This window comes from Herpailurus yagouaroundi, unplaced genomic scaffold (assembly GCF_014898765.1).
Source record: "Herpailurus yagouaroundi ecotype Mexico unplaced genomic scaffold, PumYag 67641, whole genome shotgun sequence".
NCBI lineage: Eukaryota > Metazoa > Chordata > Mammalia > Carnivora > Felidae > Herpailurus > Herpailurus yagouaroundi.
In genome coordinates this window covers 843449-853788 of record NW_024420442.1, presented here as the reverse complement: position 1 = coordinate 853788, position 10340 = coordinate 843449, and the positions used below count along the sequence as shown (strand labels likewise).

At 42.5% G+C, this 10340-nt stretch overlaps 1 long non-coding RNA gene and 1 pseudogene across 1 annotated transcript in view; one reads left to right on the top strand and one right to left on the bottom strand.

The window, feature by feature from the left end:
- The first annotated feature begins 416 nt into the window (after positions 1-416).
- LOC121025470 (40S ribosomal protein S20-like) lies at positions 417-1051 on the top strand (annotated as a pseudogene).
- Positions 1052-7510: 6459 nt separating this feature from the next.
- The window catches only part of LOC121025482 (uncharacterized), a 7494-nt gene continuing 4664 nt past the window's right edge, over positions 7511-10340 (bottom strand). Inside the window, exons 3-4 of the long non-coding RNA XR_005788065.1 lie at positions 8750-8888; positions 7511-7596 (exon numbers count right to left, since the gene is read on the bottom strand). This is a non-coding gene — a long non-coding RNA (uncharacterized LOC121025482). The remainder of the gene's footprint in view (positions 7597-8749; positions 8889-10340) is intronic.

Here is a 10340-nt window from a genome sequence, read left to right as displayed (position 1 = left end):
TGTGTCTCAACACTGCACGGGAAGTCCTCGCAACAGCAATTAGACAACATAAAGAAATAAAAGCCAGACAAAATGGCAAGGAAGAAACAAAACTCTCACCACTTGGCAGATGACATAATACTATGTATAGAAAACGCCAAGACCAGGACTGATTACTCGAACTGAGAAATGAGTTCAGTAAAGTCGCAGGATACAAAGTCCACGTACAGAAATCTGTTGCATTCCCATACACTAATAATGAGGTGACAGAAAGTGAAATTAAGAGACGAATTTCATTTACAGTTGCACTGTAAACAATAACATAATCAGTTCTTTGAGGAAGATACAGTTACAGCTAGAGTGGACCTCTGGACACCCCACTCCTGCTCCTGACTCCCCACTTTTTGCTTTTGCTGAGCAGCAAGTTGGTCATAGCCATGGCTTTTAAAGACACTGGGAAGACACCCATGGAAGCCGAGGGGGCGATTCACAGAATGAGAATTACCCTAACCAGCCGCAATGTAAAATCTTTGGAGAAGGTACACGCTGACTTGACCAGAGGACAAAGGAGAAAAATCTCAAAGTGAAAGGACCAGTCCGGATGTTTACCAAGACTCTGAGAATCAGGGGCGCCTGGGTGGCTCAGTCGGGTGAGCGTCCGACTTCGGCTCAGGTTGTGACCTCACAGTTCATGGGTTCGAGCCCCGCGTCAGGGTCTGTGCTGACAGCTCAGAGCCTAGAGCCTCCATCTGATTCTGTGTCTCCCTCTCTTTCTGCCCCACCTCCCCCCCCCCCCCCCGTGCTTGCTCTCTTTCTCTCTCTGTGTCTCTCGAAAATAAATAAACATTTTTTTAAAAAGACTGAGAATCGCTACAAGTAAAACTCTTTGCGGTGAAGGTTCTACGGCTTGGGATCATTCTCAGATGAGGATCCACAAGTGACTCACTGGCTGGCACAGTCCTTCTGAGATTGTTAAGCAGATTACTTCCATCAGTATTGAGCCAGGAGTCGACACTGAAGTCATCATTGCAGATGCTTAAATAAACTGTTTCTAATAAATTGGTTATCAGTTGTTAAAAACAACAACAACAACAACAATAAAATACTCGGGAATAAACTTAAACAAAGAGGTACTCTAAAAACTATAAAACCCTGATGAAAGACATTCAAGAACACATGAAGAAATGGAAAGGCATTCCATGCTCAGGAATTGGAAGAACAAATATTGTGAAAATGTCCATACTACCCTATCAAAATGCCAACAGCATTTCTCATAGAACTAGAACAGATAATCCTAAAATTTGTTTGGAAGCACAAAAGACCTCAAATAGTCACAGCGATCTTGAGAAAGAAAAAAAGAAAAATACCCTAGAGGTATCACAATTCCAGATTTCAATTTATATTACAAAGTGGTAATAATTAAAATAGTATCGGTTGGGGCGCCTGGGTGGCGCAGTCGGTTGAACGTCCGACTTCAGCCAGGTCACGATCTCACGATCTCACGGTCCGTGAGTTCGAGCCCCGCGTCAGGCTCTGGGCTGATGGCTCGGAGCCTGGAGCCTGTTTCCGATTCTGTGTCTCCCTCTCTCTCTGCCCCTCCCCCGTTCATGCTCTGTCTCTCTCTGTCCCATAAATAAATAAAAACGTTGAAAAAAAAAATTAAAAAAAAAATAAATAAATAAAATAAAATAGTATCGGTACTGACATAAAAAGAGACACATAGATCAATGGACTAGAACAGAAAACCTAGAAATAAACCCACACTTATCTGGTCAATTACTCTTTGTCAAAGAGGAATGGGCAAAAGGCAGTCTAGTCTCTTCAACAAACGGTGTTGGGAAAACTAGACAACCACATGCAAAAGAGTAAAGCTAGACCACTTTCTTTTAGCATACACAAACATAAACTCAAAATGGATTAAAGACCTAAATGTGAGACATGAAACTATAAAAATCCTCAAAGAGAGCACAGGTAGTAATCTCTCAGACATTGGCCGTAGCAACATTTTTCTAGATATGCTTCCTGAGGCAAGGGGAATAAAAACAAATATAAACTATTGGGACTACATCAAAATAAAACGTTTCTGCATGGTGAAGGAAATAACCAACAAAACTAAGAGGTAATCAACTGAATGGGAGAAGATATTTGCAAATTACATATCTGATAAAGGGTTAGTATCTAAAATATATAAAGACCTGATACACCCGACACCAAAAAAAATAATAACCCAATTTAAAAAATGGGCAGAGGGGCGCCTGGGTGGCTCAGTTGGTTGAGCGTCCGACTTCAGCTCGGGTCAATGATCTCTCGGTTCGTGAGTTCAAGCCCCATGTCGGGCTCTGTGCTGACAGCTCAGAGCCAGGAGCCTGCTTCGGATTCTGTGTCTCCCTCTCTCTCTCTGCCCCTCTCCAGCTCGCTCTCTCTCTGTCTCTCTCAAAAATAAATAAACATTAAAAAAGAAATTAAAAAAATGGGCAGAAGACACGAACAGACATCTCTCCAAAGACATCCAGATGGCCAACAGGCACATGAAAAGATACTCAACATCACTCATCATCAGGGAAATGCAAATGAAAACTCCAATGAGATATCACCTCACACCTTTCAGACTAGCTAAAGCCAAAAACACAAGAAACAACAAGTGTTGGTGAAGATGTGGAGAAAAAGGAACCCTCGTGCGCTGTTGGTGGGAATGAAAACCGGTGCGGCCATCGTGGAAAACAGTGTGGAGGTTCCTCACAGAATTAAAAGCAGAACTGCCTTACGATGCAGTGATGGCATTCCTGGGTATTTGCCCCCCAAATACAAAAACACTAATTCAAAGGAATCAGCCCTGTGTTTATTGCGACATTATTTATAATAGCCAAACTATGGAAACAGCCCAATGTCCGTCAACAGATGAATGGATAAAGATGTGGCATGCGTATGGAATATTACTCAGCCATAAAAAAGAATGAAATCTTGCTATTTGCAACAACATGGATAGAGCTAGAGAGTACAATGCTAAGTGAAATAAGCCAGAGAAAGACAAATACCATATGATTTCACTCTTATGTGGTTTTTAAGAAAGAAAAGCGAGCAGAGGAAAACAGAGAGAGAGAGAGAGAGAGAGAGAATCCAAGAAACAGACTTTTAGCTAGAGAGAACCAACTGGTGGTTACCAAATGGGAGGTGGGTTTGGGGGATGGGAGAAATAAGGGATGGGGATTCAAGGGTACATTTATCATGATGAAAAAACATACATAAAAAATCATTAAGATGGTAAACTTGAGAAGAAAATGAAACTGCAAAAAATATTTACAAATATGTACGTTTCTGTTATAAAAGGGTAACTTTTGCCAGGTTTTCAGAGCTTCTCCTGAGTCTGCTGTTTCTGCAAAAGCACCAGGCAGAAACAATCCCATGTCAAAGAGGCATGATTTGGGGTGGCAAATTCTGCTCCCCTTCAGGCCCCAATTCCCATGTTCGCTTCAGTTGTATACCGATCCGATGGCACCGTGCTAATGGGGAAGTATTTGCAAATGACGTGTCCCTAAAGTCACTCCCCACCCCACGTGTACATACACACACACACACACACAAAGACTGCTAATCTAAAACACAGCTACACTGTCAACTCCTATCTGCAAGAGAACATTTTCAAAAGTGGTATTACGCTGCATGTGAGCTTGCAGACAGATTACCGAAATAACAGATTCATTTTTCTCGGTGCTTTTTAGGCCTCTGAAAATTACTGTTTGAAGCTGAACTTCACCAGCTCTCAGGCACTGAAAGTGACAGATTTACGTGGGCACTAAGATGATAATAAGAGGGAAATTGCTTCAGCCGTCTTTCCTCACGTGTCACTGATGAAAACAAAATAGCATTTTCCACAAGTGAGTATAGGCTCCAGGTAAAATTACAGTTCCTTACCCTTATCCTGACCCTAGAGTTCCTTCAATTGTTTATTCGTCTTTCTTGTAAAAAAAAAAAAAAAAATGCTTTGGTGTTGTGGATCCATGCCTATAAATATGGAGTCTTTTTTCTCCCCCAAATTAATAGAGTATAACTTATAATAATGAGCCGTGATAGACAAATAAGCAATTCAATTGCAGCATAATTATCGTTAATGGAATTAAGTGTTCACTGTGTTAGAGCACAAAGATGAAATTCTATTTTCCAAGCTTACACGGTATCCAGATAGGTAGCCAAACGAGAATTTCCAGAACTTCAATCTCTTCTTGTTAAATGTGATTAAGTGCCAGTTTCCCGCTGTGGATATTCCTGCTCTGGATGAGGCCAATAATAAAACACACATCTGATGAACAGACAAAATTCTCTGCTTCTTCCATGTCTGCTTAGTAAGGAAATGGCGTGTGATGCCTAATGACTCACTAAATCCCAAATTTCCACCAATTTGAAACTTGCCACCTCCAACTTTTGTGACGTTTATAAAGATGCAGGACGGCGGGTTACCTGGATAAAGAGCGGAATGGTGTTGCAGTTTCAAGCAACTCATACTATTTGGCTTCATTAGTTAGCATGGGTTTGATTTCATGGAAAAGGTCTGGAACGTTAAAGCGTAAATCCAAGGCGGGCTACATTAATGAAACAAGGTGGCCATTAGACTGAGGTGTTTCTCATGCCAGGGCAGTCTACTTAAGCAAACCAAAATCCAAGCCAGTGAAGGCCTCAAAGTTATCAAGTCAAAACGCAAAGGGACAACTTATCACAAACAGCTAACTAGGCTTGAAGCTATAGCCAATCAAGTAATGTCTCGTTTTGCTTCCTTACATTCCCAGGATAAGTCTCTCCCCTGGCTTCCTGTTGGCCAGTGCTCCTGAAGCAGGCGGCCATCTTGTCACTTCAAACGAAAGCATGAACGCTGGAGGTCTTATCCCCCGCAGGCACAGCTGGACTAGCCAATGAACCTGGAGATATGCAACCCCACTAGCTTACAAGTAAAGATACGTTTTCAGATTCCAAGTCTCCTGAGATTGAAGAGACCTTCTGGGGACCAGACAAGATGGCGCCAGAGCTCCTGCTAGTATGATCTTATAGGCCTCCAGTCAACAACATCCATCTCCTCAGGGGACCCCCCTGCCCCAAATTTGGCCCTCAAAAGCCCTCACTTGTGAGCCATCAGGGAGTTTGGGACTTTGGATCATTAGCTCCCCATTCTCCTGGGCAGGGGAGTGCCACACCAATAAATACCCTTTCTTTCCTCACTGCAAAGGCTCAGCGTCAGGTTTTTGTTTTGTTTCGTTTTCATTTGTTTGTTTATTTCTTTTGAGAGAGACAGAGACAGCACGAGTGGGGGAGGTGAGACGGAGAATCCCAAACCGTCTCCACGCTATCAGCGTAGAAGAGCCGGATGAGGGGCTCAAACTCCTGAAACCGAGAGATCACGACCTGAGTGCGAACCAAGAGTCAGACGCTTAACGGACTGAGTCCCCCAGGTGCCACCTCGGTGTCTGTTTTTATTGGCTGGCTGTGCATCGGGTGACCGAGCTCTTTGGTTCATTTATACTCCTAACCGCTAACAGTTTGGCACAACCCTAGGTGAATGGATTCCTGCTCAAATAACCTTAAAAATTTGAATATGCCTCAGTTTATCTTTTAACAAGCGTGTGCCTTTGGTGATGGGGGAGAGGACTGCTTCATTTTGGCTAGACAGAAGGAAAGGGCCTAGTTTTAAAGGCATTTAAAATTTGCATCCCATCTTATCCGACACATTCTCGGGTGCAAAAAGTTACAATAGCCTCAAGTTCTTAAGGAAATTGTGGGGATCCTGTTCCCCAGCACGGTAGCAACACGCGACATATTTATGTTCTGATGCCTGAAAGAAAGAGTTGCCGGTAGAACAAAGCGCTGATTTTTATTGCTTTTCGGAGTTAAATACGGTCACAGTCTTTTTTTCCCCCTCTTGAGCACAGATGCACAAACAGTGGCTAGGGAAGAATTGCGAACACATGAGCTCACTTTAGAAATACACAAATTGAAAGATTTAAAATAAAATCGGTTCCAACCTTTTTCATTCTTCAGCTTTGTCCTTTTGTGATGTGTTATTTATAGCCCGAGCTTCAGGGGGGAAAAAAAAATTTCAAGTCAACTCACAGTGTAGATTAAACCACTGAAAAATGGCGACTGTGAGGCGTATTCAATAGTGTTCGGTAAAAGAACTCATTTCACCACGATAACGTTGAGACACTGATATGCGGCAAAGCGATTCCACAGATTTATAGCTTCATCATCTGCTTTGCTGATTGCTACTCTCTCAAGGACAAATGGGCTCTGAGATACAATTGTAAATATCCAGGATAAAGCAATGTTATGTCTACTCTGAGCGGTTACGCCATCATTAGGAAAAAGTTGCTAAATAAACTTAATTGAGCATTTTAGAGGGCTGTATAAAACATTTTTTATTTCTTCCCTAGAGGACCATGCTGGAGTTTTTTGTTTGTTTGCTTGTTTGTTTGTTTGTTTGTTTCAAAACATCATCCACTCTTTCACTGGCCATCTCTCCTTCCTACATGTTAATTGCCTGAGTGGATTGACGGGTCACTATTTTCACTGAGATGCAAAACGCCACTTCCCCAAAGCCATCCCAGTTTGGTTTTTTTTTTCCTTCTTTTTTTTTTTTTTTCAATACTGGAGGAATTTGACAATGACTAAGCCCATCAGGTACGAGATGAAGGACACTCAGAGTTTAGAGAAACACAAGAAAGTTTAGAGAGAAAAATCTGTTTGGAAAACAAGACCTGATTCTGCTAAACCCTCAGGGTAGGAAAAATAGCCTCGAAATGAGAGCGAGCAATGATTAAACACTAAAATGGGTTCCTTTCAATCACCTCTTGACATTTATATGGTATCATAACACCTCTGGTAACTCTTCTCGGGTTTATGAAAACAATAATAGAGCCACTGAAATTACTCAGCGCTTTATTTGAAAAGCTACAGACAAGTCCATTGGATAGAAAGCATTTTGTTGTTGTTGTTGTTTTAGTTACTAAAGCAGAGACATTTAGCTGTAGGGATGCCTGTTAGGAAAGCAGAGCAGAGATTCCTAGCAGTAGCTACTTTTTTTTTTTTTGCAAATACAAACGACACGGCGCAGAGCCTTGTATATGCATCTTTGGTCAAGTGGGTAAGCATTGCCGCAAGATACAGTTCCAGGACTGGGATAGCTGGAGGGGGCGTGCATTAAAAATGTTGATAGATACTGGAAAACTGCTCACCAAAGAGGTCACACAGCATATCAGGGAACTGCCAGAGTTTTAGCTTTAATCTGATAGGCAAAAATGGTGGCTGGTTGCTGCTTTGTTTTGCATTTCGTAACTAACGAGTGAGCCTTGTCATTTCGTATTTCTATGGCTCTTGAAAAAAATATACCTTTCGCAAGATTTTTAGAGCATCCCGTAAAGGCAAGTTGTAAGTAACGCCAAGTGTAATACAGAATCCTCTATTTTCAGCAATTTATTCTAAGCTCGATTTAATGTGCAGTCGCTGATTAGACTGATGGGAACATTTCTGTGACTCACCTAGGCATGTCCTAGTTTGGGGTCCTCCCAATTTGCAGACAGGCTTCATTTTAAAGGGCCTCTCGGAGGCAAGATGTGGATCACGTCTAACAATCTCCTTTCAACCATCAGTGATGGAAAGGACAGCAATGGGAAAGAAAAAAAATGAGAAGTTACCGGCCGGACCTTATTTAATCCTTGTTAAAATATATTTTACTGTTGAAGAAACACCGATTCGGAGAAGGTAAGCAACCTACCAAAATACTCATAACTATTTTTTTTGTTAAGACTCATAACTATCAAGTGGCAGATCCAGGGCTAAAATCTAGAAGAAAAAGAAGACAGTCGGGGAGCCTGGGTGGCTCAGTCGGTTAAGCATCGGACTCTTGGTTTTGGCTCGGGTCATGATCTCACGGTTCATGAGTTTGAGCCCCATGTCCGGCTTTGCGCTGGCAGCACGGAGCCTGCTTGGGATTCTCTCTCTCCCTCTCCCTCTCTCTGCCCTTCCTCCACTCGCACTGTTTCTGTCTCTCTCTAAATAAATAAACTGGGGGGAAAAAAAGAAGATAGAATTAAAAATATATAATCTAGAGGTTGGTTACTTAAGGTTTACTGGCTGTGTGACCTCAGTTCAGTTGCCTAACCTTCCTGTGCTTCTGTTTCCCAACATGAATATTGGGAAAATGCTAGTACGCGCCCCAGTACTCACTCACCTTATTGTTATTAAGATTAAACCAGCTGAGATATGTAAAAGGCGTGGGAGATCATCTGTGTGGCACGGGGCAAACATCATGGAGGTATTAATCATTAACATCATGAAGGGGTTAATCCTTACTATCTGGAGCCCGTGTCTCCCAAAGAAACATTCCAGGGCGCTAACTTCTCTCACCCTCCGTTCTAGGACTGCATGAACTATTTGCTACAGACAAATGTCTTCACTTACCCTCTTCGTATAAACTGTGGATCCCTCTTGCCTCTTGTTCCAAAGAACACTCGTCTCCCTTTATTTCCCAACCCTTGCTTCATTCTTTCTCTCCAACTCCAGCTTCTCTAAGTATCCCCGGAACCACACAAGGGGCCAAGGAATCATTCGACCTTTCCTACATGACCCCACCTGTTTTCCTGGTCACGCAAACGCCATGAAGGCAGAAGCTCTAATACGGCCCCTCAGCAGCAACCGCAGAATCAACGTGTTGCAAACCCAGTTAACAGCCTGCTTAGAAGTCAAGCTCTTCATCAAGACCTTCTAGGGAAGCAGTAAATATTCTCACTTGGGGAGGTAGAACCTGTATTGTATCAGCAGCTGGCATCAGAATTCTTGGGAATAAGGCTTCTCAGTAAAAATCATTTGCAAGGTCCTAGGAATGAAAGTGTTTGCTTTGGTTGGTTGTTTTTCTTCCTTTTGTGACTCTGAAAATGAGAGGAACAGAGGGAAAAAGTGAGATACCATCAAAGTGGCAGACTTTTGGGTACCATGGAGGGGGACGGGGTGAAGGAGCAGAGACAAAAATCCTCAGTGGCAAAGTTGTGTGATTCTTTTCCCTCTCTTTTTAAAAAAATGTTCATTTATTTATTTTCGAGAGGTGGGGGGAGGGGGAAAGAGAGGGACAGAGGATCCCAAGCAGGCTCCACACTGTCAGCGCAGAGCCAAGGGTGAGGCTGGAACTCATGAGCCGTGAGATCGTGACCTGGGCAGAAGTCAAGAGTCAGACACTTAACCGACTGAGCCACCCGAGTGCCCCTCCTTCTTCTTCTTTTTCTTTTTTTTTTTTTTTTTTTTTGGTAAATATTTTATTTTTAAGTATTCTCTACACCCAATGTGAGGCTTGAACTCACAAACCCGAGATCAAGAGCTACATGCTCTAACGACTGAGCCAGCCAGGTGCTCCTTTTTTACCCCTTCCTTTAAAAATTTTTTTTTCAACATTTATTTATTTTTGGGACAGAGAGAGACAGAGCATGAATGGGGGAGGGGCAGAGAGAGAGGGAGACACAGAATCCGAAGCAGGCTCCAGGCTCCGAGCCGTCAGCCCAGAGCCCGACGCGGGGCTCGAACTCACGGACCGCGAGATCGTGACCTGGCTGAAGTCAGACGCTTAACCGACTGCGCCACCCAGGCGCCCCTACCCCTTCCTTTTAAAAAACTGAGATAATTACAGGTTCACGGGTAATTGTAAAAAATAATACAGAGAGACCCCTCGTGTACTTTGCCCAATTTTCCCCAATAACCAAGTTCGCAAAGCTCTGGTACGATATCACAACCAAGATATTGACATCGATCTTATGCAGATTTCCCCAGTGTCACTTCCACTCGTTTGTGTGCGTGTGAAAGACTTTTAAACCCGGGCATCTAACGTTCCATTTGAAAACAGTTTCCTTAATTCAATGTAAACCTTCTTACCGAGTCTCTATGGGGTTTTTTTACGTCAATAAATTTTTGTTTTGTCTGGTTGCGTAAATAAGAAATAACACAAAATACTTTTTTTCCCGGTCTGAGTCAGAACAGTGCACAAGACAGACAGCACACATGGGTGTAAGAGTCGTGAAGTGAAAGTCATGAGAATGATCACACCCAAAATTGACAGAAATCGTTAGAAGGTGTTTCAAGTTCCATATTGTATGGAGTGGAGTTCAAGTGAGTCTCAGTTGAAAGGAGCGTCCACCCTTGAAGGAGGTTGTTGTTTATGTCATATGGTGTAAGGAACCCCATAGGGACCCTTCTCCTAAATCCGTAACCACAAGCCATACTGCTTTAAGAGCCACTGTTATGAACTTATTCACTTATATTCCTGAAGGCATTGCTTCTTTTAAAAAAATTTTTTTTTTAATTTTTTTTTTCAACGTTTATTTATTTTTGGGACA